Here is a 16,012-nt window from a genome sequence, read left to right as displayed (position 1 = left end):
TTGTTACACATACCTTACCATTGATACTGGGTTGGGGCAGACTCATGTCTGTCTGTTAATAACTATCCTTCCCAGTGTTTTTAATAAAGTTTATTTTTATATCTATCTATGTTGAGTATTCCTTCCATTTTTCCAGTTTTGTTTATTAGTTGGGTTACAGGAGTACATTGTTTATGATGTGACCCATACAGAGGGAACTTGGTATGTCTTGATGATTTTTGATATTCCTTTGGTGACATGTTTGTTGTATGTCTCCTTATTTAACAGACTCTGTGATGGGCCTCCATCAAAGGTGTGAACAGAGTATTAAAAAAAAAGTTTCCACAGGCAAAGTGTGGTGTTCATATTATTCCTCTTGAAAATATAGGCATAATCTGACAACTAATTCCCACTGCAAAAGGAGACATCCAGCTGAGAAGATATTCACATATTTTCTGCAGGCATAACAAGGAGCAGAGTTATGCAAGAATACAAGTATGGTATTTACTAAACCAGACAATCAGGAAATCCTCTTTGTATGGACAATCAACTGTGGTGCAAAAACCTGATCTAGTAGAGACAGAACTGCTGTGCTTCAGATGGCAATGAAAATGGTGGTAACGGACTAGAAATTTGCAAATGGCACCAGGACAAAAGCTGGCAGCTGCAGCACAGTCAGCCACACGTATTTCTATCAACTGGGAATAGAATGGTGAAGCAGGAATCCTTCAGCATCCTGTGCCGTCATTCAGGCAATGTCAGGTGCCGGACAATAGGAGGAGCTCTGAGATCAGATCTCCATTATTACACAGCCACCATGTGAAGGTTACTGGAGACAAACTATGGGGCATATATATCTTTAGTCCAACACTTTTCTATCTACATTTAGGACAAAATCTTTGGTACGAGGCATTTTCAACAGATTTATGAACCTGTGCCGAAAAAACAGAAAAACACAACTGGTTCAACACTTTTCAAAAGTTTGTGTGACTAAATTTACAACACATTTGAGACTAATACAGTGTGGATTATCTGGCAAAAAATATACTAAGTTTAAATTGGTGTGAACTTAGTTGAAGATTCAATTAAGGTAGACTTTTGGCCCATGGGCAATGAAGACAGATTTTTCTGTTGCAATGGTCAAAATGAGACACAATTTTGGCTTGTTGGAAAGTGAGACAGACTCATAAATATGTCTAAGGGTGCATTCACACTGAGTAAACGCTAGCTTATTCTGAACGTAAAACACGTTCAGAATAAGCGGTGTCTAAAGCAGCTCCATTCATTTCTATGGGAGCGGGGATACGAGCGCTCCCCATAGAAATGAATGGGCTGCTTCTTTCACTCCGTGCAGTCCCATTGAAGTGAATGGGGAGTGCCGGCGTATACGGCAAGCTCTGCTCATGCCGGAGCGTACACGCCAGCACTCCCCATTCACTTCAATGGGACTGCACGGAGTGAAAGAAGCAGCCCATTCATTTCTATGGGGAGCGCTCGTATCCCCGCTCCCATAGAAATGAATGGAGCTGCTTTAGACGCCGCTTATTCTGAACGTGTTTTACGTTCAGAATAAGCTAGCGTTTACTCAGTGTGAATTCACCCTAAAACTACAAATGGGACTTGAAGACAAAGGCAAAGTTCACCAGCATTGATAAATATGGCCCATTATGTACCCGCCTGCAATGTAACTGAACTCTCTAAAACAAAAGCAATTCGGAACTCCACGTTTGGTGTTATGCACGTGGAAAGGATTCAACTTATAAAATAGGAGATGACGGCAGGCAATCGTACTGCTTAAAGAGGACCCTTCATGTCCTCATGAATATACTGTTTTATATATAACTAGAAAGCTGGCTTCCCCGGGATGTGCCCTGGAGATATCTCCCCACTGTCAGAAAAGCATTCCTCACAGCCTAGCATCATCGATGGGTAATGAAGTACGCCCCTGCCTCTCAAATATCTCCAGCCCTGGGGAAGCTGACAGTGCACTGAATTCACTCTTGACTTTTTAGTCGTATATAAAACCTCATATTCATGAGGATATTAAAGGTCCTCTTTAAAGGGATTCTACCATTAAAAACCTTTTTTTTTTTTTTTCCTCTCATTGCCATGACAAAATAGCCTTAAGAAAGGCTATTCTCCTACCTTTTAGATGCTTTTCAGTTAAAATTCTGCTTTTCGCCAGTATGCAAATAAGTTCTCTCGCAGCACTGGGGACAGGCCCCAGCGCTCAAACAGCATTGGGGGTGTCCCCAATGCTGTGAGAGAACTCTCCAGCGGCGCCTCCATCTTCTTCAGGAATGGGGTCTTCACGCATCTTTTTTCCTGCTGGCCACAAGAAAATGGCCGCTTACACAGTATTGTAAGCGGCGATTTTCTTGTGGCTGGTGGGCATGCGCAGTCGGCTTTGCCCGAGGCCTAGAAGTTTGAAGTCAACCCCCGGAAGATGTGTGAAGACCCCGTTCCTGAAGATGGAGGTGGCGCTGGAGAGTTCTCTCGCAGCATTGGGGACTCCCCTCCCCCCACCCCCCAGTGCTGTTTGAGTGCTGGGGCTTGCCATTCTTAAGGCTATTCCATTGTGTCAACGAGAAAAAAAAAAGGGTTTTAATGGTAGTGTCCCTTTAAATCAGGTTTGTCCCACACTGCACACACAGGCCATGTTTGGCCTATCTCAAAATTTGAGCAGACTGGCACAGGCTGAAATGTATCAGTCAGTTCTGGGGTCAGATGTACTATCCCTAATAATCAACAAACTGATTCATTCTAAATTTCTCATGACTGATTTTGAGGTGTTGCTAGTAATGAAGCCAGTAATAAGCAATAGCCTGGGATTAATCATTGTGTCACCTATAAGGGAAGGTACCTGTGACCCCAGAACTGAGACAGAGCTGCTCTAACTACATTTGCCGTGTACTAAACCTCTCATCGCTGAGACACATTGTTCAGCTCCCTTTAAAAGCCACCATATTTACACTCTGTTGGCTCAGAAGCCAATGTCTGTGTGTGCAGCCGTAAGGTCTTATCCCCACCACAACCGTATGTACGTCAGGCTAAATGAACCACAGGTCGCCAGTAAACGGCTTGCTGGGACATGTAGTCCGCCACCAGGCTACTCTAAGTGTACTCGACGATACCAGCCAGAGCTCTCACCACAGTGGTTCCTTGTACTTCCGGGGCTTCTCTCCAGGGCCTTCACTTCACACTGAACCCGGACTCCGGCTGCTGTCTGGAAGACGTGTCCCGTACTAGAAGAATCGCACCCGGTGAATTTGTTTACAACTTTTTTTTTTCGTTAACGCTTCCGGTTTTAGGAGTCCGTATAGCCAAGACTGCTATCACTTCCTGCTTCCTGCAGCCATCTTTAGTTTACACGAACTTCCGGCTTCTGACATCATTGGGCGTGACGCAGACCACCATGGCAACGAGAAGGTACTGAGCTGCTGACGTCAGCCTACGTCAGAGAGGCCTAGGGGCGTTACCGCCGGAGACATTGCTTCATGTTTCTTTGCGCAATTCGTTTTATTTGTGAAGCGTCTTCTCCTTGTGAATTGAGGCCGCTCGTAGGGACCACAGTATTAATCCACCATAACTGTGTGTGTAACCGCGATATGATTGATAACTATAGTGCACGTATGTACGCTATAGGACAGACTGCGATAGCGGAATACAGCGTTACAGGCCCTTCATTCAGAAGTGGGGATAGTAACGCCATTCCTGTAATAGATGAGGGCAGGGTTATGTCTATGATGGCGGGAGAACCTACCGGGAGCCTGACGTGACTAGAATGGAGGGCTGACAGGAGCTGCCACAGAAACTGCAATCTATCACATCACTACAGGGGAAGCTAGTGTGGCGTTTCTATACGGAGGGACAATACAGTCCCAGACCTATAAATATATTTACATATAATTTGTGGCTGTCGTGTGTTTATAGATCCATAATTAAATATGTGTGAATATATACACTCACCGGCCACTTTATTAGGTACACCTGTCCAACTGCTCGTTAACACTTAATTTCTAATCAGCCAATCACATGGCGGCAACTCAGTGCATTTAGGCATGTAGACATGGTCAAGACAATCTCCTGCAGTTCAAACCGAGCATCAGTATGGGGAAGAAAGGTGATTTGAGTGCCTTTGAACGTGGCATGGTTGTTGGTGCCAGAAGGGCTGGTCTGAGTATTTCAGAAACTGCTGATCTACTGGGATTTTCACGCACAACCATCTCTAGGGTTTACAGAGAATGGTCCGAAAAAGAAAAAACATCCAGTGAGCGGCAGTTCTGTGGGCGGAAATGCATTGTTGATGCCAGAGGTCAGAGGAGAATGGCCAGACTGGTTCAAGCTGATAGAAAGGCAACAGTGACTCAAATAGCCACCCGTTACAACCAAGGTAGCCAGAAGAGCATCTCTGAACGCACAGTACGTCGAACTTTGAGGCAGATGGGCTACAGCAGCAGAAGACCACACCGGGTGCCACTCCTTTCAGCTAAGAACAGGAAACTGAGGCTACAATTTGCACAAGCTCATCGAAATTGGACAATTGAAGATTGGAAAAACGTTGCCTGATCTGATGAGTCTCGATTTCTGCTGCGACATTCGGATGGTAGGGTCAGAATTTGGCGTCAACAACATGAAAGCATGGATCCATCCTGCCTTGTATCAACGGTAAGGCTGGTGGTGGTGGTGTCATGGTGTGGGGAATATTTTCTTGGCACTCTTTGGGCCCCTTGGTACCAATTGAGAATCGTTGCAACGCCAAAGCCTACCTGAGTATTGTTGCTGACCATGTCCATCCCTTTATGACCACAATGTACCCAACATCTGATGGCTACTTTCAGCAGGATAATGCGCCATGTCATAAAGCTGGAATCATCTCAGACTGGTTTCTTGAACATGACAATGAGTTCACTGTACTCCAATGGCCTCCACAGTCACCAGATCTCAATCCAATAGAGCATCTTTGGGATGTGGTGGAACGGGAGATTCGCATCATGGATGTGCAGCCGACAAATCTGCGGCAACTGTGTGATGCCATCATGTCAATATGGACCAAAATCTCTGAGGAATGCTTCCAGCACCTTGTTGAATCTATGCCACAAAGAATTGAGGCAGTTCTGAAGGCAAAAGGGGGTCCAACCTGTTACTAGCATGGTGTACCTAATAAAGTGGCCGGTGCGTGTATATATGAGGGGTGATCCAAATGTAACGATAATCGGTTATTTCTATTGCACACAAAAATAAAATGTCCTCTACTCGCTTAGGTACCCACTAGTTCAGGAAAAAAAACTCACTGACGCTAGGTTCACACCTGCGTTTAGGGTCTTCGTTCTATGGTTTCCGTCTTCTGCATGCCAGAAGACGGAAACCATAGACTGGGTGCGGCGGTGAGCGTTTTAGGCTCTCCGCTGCGAAACCGGATTTTTTAATCCGGACACAGAGTACTGCGTGTCTGACTCTGTGTCCGGATTATAAGACCCAGTTTCGCGGCGGAGAGCGCAAAACGCTCACCGCCACTCACGGCCGGACAGCTTTCTCACCCATTCAAATGAAAGGGTGAGAAAGCCTCCTGCAGGTTTCCGTCTCCTGCTCTGTTTTATGCAGGAAACGGAAACCTGAAGTACGGAGTGCCGGCGCAGATGTGAACGAGCCCTCTGAAATAGGCCACGATTCCCGGGAGTTACATTCATTTGAATACGAACTGCCGAGGAGTCAACATCAAAATGGAAAAAAACGAAATCAAAGCTGTCATCAAATACCTCTGCTTGAAAAAAATGTCTACCAAAGACATACACAACGACTTGGTGGAAACATTGGGGGTCTCTTCTCCTCCATATTCCGCAGTTGCACACTGGGCCGAGGAGTTTAAGCTGGGAAGAACATCGACAGAAGATGAACATCGTGAAGGACGCCCATCCACGTCCCTCACTGAAGATAACGTGAAAAAGGTTGAAGTAGTTGTATTGGCAGATCGAAGAGTGACTATCAGGCATGTAGCTGAGGTCACAGGGATCTCATATGGCAGTATTCAAAGAATCCTTGAGAACAAATTGCATATGAGAAAGGTCTCTGCGCGTTGGGTGCCGAGAATGTTAACCGACGAGCAAAAGAAGAAACAAGTCAACATTTCAAGAGCAAATCTCAAAAAGTTCCAAGCAGACCAGGAAAATTTTTTGTCACATTTTGTGACCATGGACGAGACCTGGATCCACCACTTTGATCCCGAAACTAAACAATCAATGAAATGGAAACGAGCCAACGAACCAACGACGAAGAAATTCAAAGTGTCAAGCTCAGCAGGGAAGGTTATGGCGTCCTTTTTTTGGACGCTGGAAAATTATTATGGTGGACTATTTGGAGAAGGGAGCCACTATTACGGGCTCCTACTACGCAGAACAAAGAAGGAGATTGCGTGAGGCTATCAGGGAGAAAAGGCGCAGCAAACTGTGGGCTGGAGTGCTGTTTCACCAAGACAACGTGCCGGCTCACAAAGCTGCAGTTGCTGTGGCTGCCGTCCAAGAAGCGGGCTTTGAACTGGTGGAACACACACACACACACACCCCATTCGCCAGATCTAGCCCCCAGTGACTTTTTTCTCTTTCCTCGGCTCAAGGAACAACTCTGGGGCAAGAAATTTGACGACAATAACGACGTGATAACCGCTGTTAGGGATTTTTTTGAGGGTAAAGATCAAGAATTTTTTTCTAAGAGAATTCTAAGTTTAGAAAAGGGATGGACTAAATGTATAGACTTGTTAGGAGACTATGTAGAAAAATAAATAATTATTTTTACTATATTCATTGTGTTTATTATTGATTATCATTACTTTTGGATCACCCCTCGTATTAGCATCTGCCCGTGACTAGCATTGGCGGTGAGTCGGTAATAGTAAAGCATGCACGGCTGCTTCTTATCTGCCACGCCTACTCTTGTGTGCCTCGGCCACATATGCTCCAAGGCCGCCTCCGCGGCCTCTGTACTTAACATCACAAATATGCAAAAAGCAATGGTACCGCACACCTACAATAGACGTAGCGTGGTGCTAGCAGTAAAGGGTCCTTCGACCCTACAGTCCAATATGCAAAAATGCTGCTACACACACTAAATTGAAAAGAATGCAGTTGATTTATTTACAGGGACAAAAATCGTGTTTACAGTCGTTGTGCCATGGACATAAAAAAAATTGGCATATAGGAAGAACAATAGATAAATAATTCTTTAACGTTTCGGTCTTTGGACGTTCATCAGAACTGATCTAAGAGAGGAAAGCCGGCTAGTGTAGTCCGTCCAAGGCCCCCTGCTACTCCCGGCCACCCTGGTACCTCACACTCTTGGGCCTTCCTGCCCTGGCGGGGCCAGGCCCCCTATGCATTTTTATGTCCCCGCCCCCTGACCCACAGCACCATGGCCCGCGGCCCATCCCCTTCTCGGACCCTTTCGCAGCGCCCCTGTGCCCCTCGTTCTCCCAGGGGCCCCCTGCCTCTAGCTACAAAGGCCCCCTCCCCTGCCATGGCCCCCACCGAACCGTCAATCCCCGGACCCCCAATAAACCCCCCCCCCCCTTTCAGCAACCCCCACCTCCCACTCCCTAAAGTCCCCTAACTTCCTTGCTGTGACATCCCCAATGCGCGGCCGAATGACACAGTGCACGCACCATACCTTGGGCCGCGACACTGTGGCAGAGTGCAGACATAGGGAACAGGAAGGAATCAGTTGCAGAGTGGTTAGTTCGCAGCCAGCACAGGACAGCATGCAGAACAGGCACTGCAGACAGCGTAGCAGGCGAAACCCTGGCCGGCCGTGGCAGATCAGTGTGGTCATGGGGCGGCCGATACATTGCTGGCTGACCCACAGTACGGCTGCTTGTTCCGAACACTGTGCAGTTCTTCGAGACGCCATGTTGTTGTGGACGCTGGGTGGCCGATAGCTCTGCCCACAGTGAAGCAGCAGCCAACCGGGTGAGCGGCTGAAGGGCCTGGGATAACGTCATCTCAGCGAATGCAGAACTGCAAATTACTGGGCACGGCTGTGAATTCCGGGGTTTTACAGCCACAGCATGTAGCCTATGTTTCAATCCGGGACCCCAGGGATGTGTATGCAAAATTTCATCCAAATCCTTTCGCCCAGCTAGGTGTGAAAGTGGAACAAACATCCAAACACACACACATCCTGAGTATAACGATCGGAGGTCCAGGGGAGGTAAAGTAACATAAAAAACAGTGTTACTACCTCCCCGGGCAGGTTCGGATCTACTTCTGGACGCCCCCTGACGTCACATGACTAGGACCTGCGTCTCGGGTCATGTGACATCCCGGACGTCATTAAAGATGGCTGACACCACCGAGGAGCCAGAGATAGGTAAGTAAAATTATTTTTTTTTATGTTGGTGTCTCCTCTCGGTCTCCGATTAATATACTCTGGGGTCTGAAAAGACCCCAGAGTATAATAATTGTTCATGAGTGTCCACAGTTGGGCATAATACTGTGTGCAAGGGCCACTATGGGGCATAATACTGTGTGCAGGGGCCACTATGGGACATAATACTGTGTGTAGGGCCCACTATGGGACATAATACTGTGCGCAGGGGCCACTATGGGGCATAATAGTGTGTGCAGGGGTCAATATGGATTATAATACTGTGTGCAGAGGCCACTATGGGGAATAATACTGTGTGCAGGGGCCACTATGGGGTATAATGCTGTGTGCTGGGGCCACTGTGGGACATAATACTGTGTGCTGGGGCCACTATGGGACATAATACTGTGTGCAGGGGCCACTATGGGGCATAATAGTGTGTGCAGGGGTCACTATGGATTATAATACTGTGTGCAGAGGCCACTATGGGGAATAATACTGTGTGCTGGGGCCACTATGGGGCATAATACGTGTGATTTTCCCCTTCTTTGGTAATCAGCAACTTAATCACTTGCAGGGGTTCGTCACGGTCAAGGGTTTACACGCTGTCATTACGCACAAACAAGTTAGCCCCGTTTTAGTGCAGGGACTCTTCCTGATCTGAAGGATTCCCTGCATTGCCGGTAATCTTTTCATAAAGCATTAAGCACTTTCATCAGTTTGGTGCTAGTGATTATTGCAGGGTTGGAGAGTGAACAGTGCACACGGTTTATGCATATCGCCCACTTCCTGGACATTAAAAAGGTAGGGGCTATTCCATTTATAATATGTCAAACTCAATACTCCAGGGATCCCACACACATTCAACAGCACCCCTAACGTGTCTTCCTGTAGTAAGAAAATTTGACTAAAGGCAGGAATTGCTGTTATGTGATTGAACGAACGTAACAATAACTTTTATCCATGCGTGTGTAGGGTTTTGGGTTTGTGGGGTTTTTTTTTTTTGTTTTTTTTCATTTAAAAGTAACCACTTCTCATTTTCACGCTCTTGCCATACCTCCTGGTTTAAATGTCTTGGTTGTGAGAGTGGCAGTGCTTTTCTAGGCAGCCCTTTCCAGAATCTGCGCACAGCACATCTGAGCACATCTGCCTTCAAACATGCCACTATCACTCCTATACTTAAGAAACCGTCCCTCGATCCGTCCTCTCCAGCCAACTATCGTCCCATCTCACTGCTCCCGTTCGCCTCAAAACTACTTGAGCAACACATCCACTCCGAACTCTCCTCCTATCTCTCGTCCAACCTGCTTTTTGACAGACTTCAGTCAGGCTTCAGACCTCGGCACTCCACTGAAACTGCCCTAACAAAAGTCACCAATGACCTTCTAACCGCCAAAGCCAAGTGTCATTACTCTGTCCTCCTCCTCCTTGACCTCTCCACTGCCTTTGACACAGTTGACCACTCCCTCTTGTTAGAAATTCTCTCATCCCTTGGTATCTCAGACCTGGGCCTTTCCTGGATTCCTCTTATCTCACTGACTGCACATTCAGTGTCTCCCACTCGCACACCACCTCCTCACCACGCCCTCTCTCTGTAGGTGTCCCCCAAGGCTCCGTCCTAGGACCCCTCCTGTTCTCCATCTACACCCTTGGCCTAGGCCAACTCATAGAATCTCATGGTTTTCAATACCATTGCTATGCCGATGACACCCAAATATACATCTCTGGACCAGACATTACCTCCCTGTTGGCCAGAGTTCCAGATTGCTTAGCGGCCGTAGCCTCCTTCCTCTCCTCCCGCTTTCTCAAACTGAACATGGAGAAAACGGAGTTCATCATTTTCACCCCACCCAATGTGGCCCCTCCACCTGACCCATCTACCAAAGTTAACAGAACCACAATTACCCCTGTCTCACAAGCCCGATGTCTTGGGGTAACCCTGGACTCTGACCTATCCTTCAAGTCACACCTTCAAACCCTCAACACCTCCTGCCGCCTCCAGCTCAAGAACATCCAACGAATCCGCTCCTTCCTCACCCCTGAAACTACCAAGATGCTTGTCCAAGCCCTCATAATCTCCTGCTTAGACTACTGCAACACCCTTCTCCATGGACTCCCAGCTAACACCCTCGCCCCCTCCAGTCCACCTTAAACTGTACTGCTCGTTTAATTCACCTCTCCCCCCGATCTTCATCGGCTGCTCCCCTCTGCCAGTCCCTCCACTGGCTACCTATAGCCCAGCGAATTGAGTTCAAGCTACTAACGCTAACATACAAAGCCATCCACAACCTGGCCCCTCCATATATCTCGGACCTAATCTCCCGCTACCTGCCCACACGTAACCTCAGATCCTCCAATGACCTCCTACTCCGCTCTTCTCTCATTCGCTCCTCACACAACCGCCTCCAAGATTTCTCCCGTGCATCTCCCATACTCTGGAACTCCCTACCAAGACACATAAGACTGATCCCCACAATCTCAGGACTCAAGAAGGCCCTGAAGACTCACCTATTCAGGAAGGCCTACAACCTCCAATAACACTATTACCACACCACCATCTATACAGTCTCCCCCTCTCCTTCTGTCTCTCCCCCCTTCCCCCATAGATTGTAAGCCCTCGCGGGCAGGGCCCTCTACCCCACTGTGCCAGCCGATCACTGTTAGTATTATATCTACCTGTATATTTTGTGTATTGTATGTAAACCCCCAAATGTAAAGCACCATGGAATTAATGGTGCTATATAAATAAGCAATAATAAAAAATAATAATAATAAGTTCACACAGAGTTTTTTGGGCCGGATTTTGATGCGGGAATCTGGCTCCAAAAAACGCCTCCCACCATTCCGCTCTGGATTAGGCCCAAATGAATGGGCCTAGTAGGGCAGCTCACTTCTTTTTTTCCGCGAGTGGGGAAAAAACTGCTAGCAGAAAAAAGAAGTGAAGGGCTCCCATTGAAGTCAATGGGAGGTGTTTTTTGGAGCCGGATTCTGAGGCGAATGCCACGTCAAAATCCGGCCCAAAATACTCTGTGTGAACTCTGCTTAAGGCCGGGGCCCCACGGGACGTAAACACAGCGGAGACGCTGTGGGAAAAATTGCGGCTTTTAACAGTGCAAGCAATGGGGATGGAATTCATGCGAATCCCATGCCCACTTTACGGAAAAAAAAGTAGTGCGGACACTCTACGATTTGCAAAGCCATTGCAGCTTTGCAAATCGCAGCATGTTGATTACCGTATTTTGCGGACTATAAGGCGCATTACCCATGAGCGCCTTATAGTCCTGCCTAGGTCCATATATAAGGCGCACCGGACTACAAGGCGCAGCGCTGTCCGGTGCGCCTTATATGATTGAAAGCGGCGGCCGGCAGACTTTGCCGGCGGCCGCTTAACCCCCCACGTGCCAGCCGCTTCTATTCATTTCAATGGTACGCTTCCATTGAAATGAATGGAAGCGCTCGGCACACGAGGAGTTAAAGGGATTCTACCTTTAAAAGAACTTCCTTCTTGATCACGTCGGAATAATCTCCTTACCTTTTTACCATAGCCAGCGCCGCCTTCTTCCGCAGCTCCGTCTCTGTCTTCTTTGGGCCTCATGGATGACGCATGCGCAGTCGGCTTTAACAGGCTCTCGCAGCCAGAGCCGACTGCGCATGCGTCATCCATGAGGCCCAAAGAAGACGACACGGAAGGCGCAAACACAGCTCAGGGAGAAGGCGGCGCTGGCTATGGGAAAGGTAAGAGACGAATAGTCTTTTAAGGCTATTCCGACGTGGTTAGGGGGAAGAGGTTCTTTTAATGGTAGAATCTAGAGTTGAGCGAGTACTGTTCGGATCGGCTGATCCGAACAGTACTCGCTCATCTCTAGTAGAATCTCTTTAAGCAGCGGCCGCCGGCAAAGTCTCCATGCCGCTTCCATACATTACAATGAGAGCGCGCTATTCAAATAGTTAGAGATGAACGAATACTATTTGAATAGCGCGCTCCCATTGCAATGTATGGAAGCGGCATGGAGACTTTGCCGGCGGCCGCCGCTTAACTCCTCGCGTGCCGCCGCTTCAAGCCTTATATAAGGCGCACCGGACTATAAGGCGCACTTTCGATTTCTGAGGAAATCAAAGTATTTTATGTGCGCCTTATAGTCCGGAAAATACGGTATATCTATGGAAACGCCAGCGGCTTTCCCATAGATATAATTGCAACAGAAAGTCCGCGGAGGAAAACTCAGCGAACTTTATGTTGAAAGCACTGCTGAAAGAACCGCAGTGCGTTCACGCCGCGGTTCTTTCCGCAGCGCTTTAGCACTGCGATTACCGCCCGTGGGGCCTTAGCCTTATAGTTCTTCATCCACGCCCATTACACCTTCCTCAGAAACTCTTTATCTGCCCAGTACACACTGTAATTATGTGCAATACTCTTCCTGTCTTGCTATAGATATATTATACACACACATGAACATACTGTACATAGCATAGTTTCTGGATGTGACATATATAATTCACATTTATCTTATGGTATGCCCTTAAATAGGTGTGCAGGCATCAAAACAAAAGCTACACAAACCAACCAAAAAAAAATGCGCTAAGCACAAATATAAAAAACATATTTTATTAAATTTTAAACAAAATTAAAAGAAATCAAAAGGATGAGACTGATGGTACACAAAAAGCTGGTGTCAGACACTATTGGAGATGTAAAATGTCTCTTAGAAAATCCCATGTAAACATACAGATGAGGAGATAATACAAAATACCGGCAAGTTCATGTATAAATTCTAGGGGACAAGAACACTAACAGAAAAAATTCATTGTATGGTAACAAAATATATAGATACATACATCTATATAGTAATGAATGTTAGTAATGAATGCAATTCGTAAAAATATATAAATATCCAAGGTAGTGGCCTTATAACTTATATACTTACTAGTAAAGTGCAGTGCAAAGAATAGTAACTCAATCTATTGTAACCCCTTAGGGACACAGCCTAAAAGTACCTTGAGGATACCGCTTCATTTTTCCAAACTGATGTGTCACTTTATGGCAATAACTTTTGAAATGCTTTAATTTATCCAAGTGATTTTGAGAGTTTTTTTCATAACGCATTGTACTTCATTTTAGTGGCACAAATGAATCTATATTTTAGTAATTATAAAAAAGAAATTTGAAATTTTCAAAATGTAAAATGCTCTGCTTTTCAGATGGTCATGCCACCCAAATACATTAATAAATATTATCTACCATATCTCCACTATTATTGGCATCTTTTAATCATACTTTATATTTTGGATGTTAGAAGACTTACAAATGTAACTATGGGTTTTTTCTTTTGGGGGGGGGTTTCTTCAAATTTTACAAGAGAATTTCCCAAATCCATTTGTTAGGAATCTCTTCAATTCTGATGGGGATTTTAAAGGCCTATATATTAGAAACCTCCCATGCAGCCTGTATTGGTATATTGTGTCAGTAATCAGACCCTCTGTAGTTCAAGGCCCCCTAGGGGACAAATCATTCCTTTTCCCTAGAACACATTTAAAAGTACAAAAAAAAAAGTGAAACACATACACATTAGGGATCTCGGTGTCTGAAAATGCGGATTTTAAAAACATTTAAAAAACATTTAAAAAAACAAATGTCTTTCCCTTATGGTGAATGCCATAGTGGCAAAAAAAAAAAGAAAGATCAAAAGCACCTAACTGCTTTTTTTTTTCTTTTTTTTCTTTGCACTATTTTACCTCCCATAAAGATTTGGCTAAAAAGTACTAAAATAAATAGAATTTATGGTGTAACTAAAAAGCACCTGCAAAAAACATTCTGTATGCATCCCCATACACGGAAAAATAGGTTACAGGTATCAGAATATGGTGACTATAAGAATGTAATATTTTTTTTGTTATATGGTGGAAAACTAAAAAAAAAATATTTATTTTTGTTGTGCAAATGCAGTTTTTCTCCAATTCCACCCCATTCTGTGTAAACTCCATGTGAAGGGACCCTAAGACTTCTTTACAATAATCTTTGAGATCATTAGGAATTTCAAGAATATTTGTTGTAGTAACCAATTGGTCTGGTTATGTGTTGGAATCCAAGATACCTAGATGCTTGGAAATACATTTCTTGTAGTGGTTCTGAATGTCCATTGTGAAGACTTTGTTTATTGTAGAGAGAGGATTTCTCACACTTTTCTATTGTTATGTATGCCTTTATATTAATTTTTCCCTAAATGCTTAGCTAGGTTGGTAATCCAGCTAATCCTTTGTTCGTCTCTGCGTAGCCAAATCATATTCAATATTCCTACAAACTTTACACAGGGACATTGTTCAATAAAGACATATGTCCATCAAATTCAACTAGGGAATGGGAAACTGCATGAAAGAAGGGAAGATTGAAGGAAATAAGCATCCTATAATTTTACATAAACATCAATGCTATTTTGCTATAAGCAGGCACCTAAGCTTTTTTTTTTTTTTTTTTATAAAAGCTTTCCATTGTGAATGAATTGGTGCCCAGAACTGAATTGCATATTCCAGATGAGGCCACACCAATGATTCATAAAGTATATACCGTATTTTTCAGACTATAAGACGCACCCAGGTTTTAGAGGAGAAAAATAGGGAAAAAAATTTTTCAGGCAAAAAATGGTAAAATATTTAATATATGGGAGTTGTAGTTTTGGAACAGCTGCAAGGCCACATTGACAGGTGACCCTGCAGCTGTATGGGGATGTATAGGGCGGTTTTTTTTGTGGGGCCAGGTGTACTTTTTAGATATACCATTTTGGGAAATGTTTATTGCTTAGATCACCTTTTATTTAATTCCGAGGCAAAACAGAGAGGAAAACCCGGCAGTTTAGCACTTTTGATTTTGACGTTCACTGTACATAAAAATATTAGTAGACCGGGCATTTTCAGACACAGGGATACCTAATGTGTATGTTTCACAGTAATGTTATACTTTTATATGTATTCTAGGGAAAGGAGGTGAACTTTTATTTATTTTATTTTGGATTTTATTTTTTAAGAGTGTTTTTTTTTTTTTTTTTTAATAATATTTTATTATCCCCCACCTAGGGGGCTTGAACCTGCAATCATTTGATTGCAAGTCCCATAGACGGCAATACAAGTGTATTGCCATCTATGGGAGATTCTATACATTACTATCGCGGAGTGTCATAGACCAGCCGCGATAGTAATATATATCTATGACAAGCCTCGGAGCCTTCATTAGGCTCCCAGCTGTCATCGGAACAGGTTGGCTCCTGCGGCCTCGCCGTGCAGGAGCCGGCCTGCATCACTAAAGGTATGGGGCCGGTGGGGACCGGCCCCGGGGCTAACTGACTGCCGGGACCTGTGGAGGAGGAGCGGATTTGCAGCATGGCCGCGCTACTGCCACCGCTGGTTTTCTTCAGCGGCAGGAGCGTGGCAATCTTCAGGCCCCGGCAGCTAAGACAGTCCCCGGCATCTGCTGTAATAGACCGGCGGATGCCGGGGAGTGTCTTAGCTGCCGGGGCCTGCAGATTGTCACGCTCCTGCCGCTGAAGAAAACCAGCGGTGGCAGTAGCGCGGCCATGCTGCAAATCCGCTCCTCCCCCCACATTCGGACTATAAGACGCACCCTCATTTTCCTCCAAAATTTTTTGGGAAAAAAGTGCGTCTTATAGTCCGAAAAATACGGTATTAC

General features: G+C 45.4%; 1 protein-coding gene across 1 annotated transcript in view; it reads right to left on the bottom strand.

Annotated features, from left to right (window-relative positions):
- The window catches only part of SBNO2 (strawberry notch homolog 2), a 67,241-nt gene extending 63,892 nt beyond the window's left edge, over nucleotides 1-3,349 (bottom strand). Inside the window, exon 1 of the mRNA XM_075282788.1 lies at nucleotides 3,130-3,349. The gene's annotated coding sequence lies outside the window, so the exon portion shown is untranslated. The remainder of the gene's footprint in view (nucleotides 1-3,129) is intronic.
- Between the last annotated feature and the right edge of the window lie 12,663 nt (nucleotides 3,350-16,012).

This window comes from Leptodactylus fuscus, chromosome 1 (assembly GCF_031893055.1).
Source record: "Leptodactylus fuscus isolate aLepFus1 chromosome 1, aLepFus1.hap2, whole genome shotgun sequence".
NCBI classification, from domain to species: domain Eukaryota; kingdom Metazoa; phylum Chordata; class Amphibia; order Anura; family Leptodactylidae; genus Leptodactylus; species Leptodactylus fuscus.
This window is presented reverse-complemented; position numbering and strand designations above follow the sequence as displayed.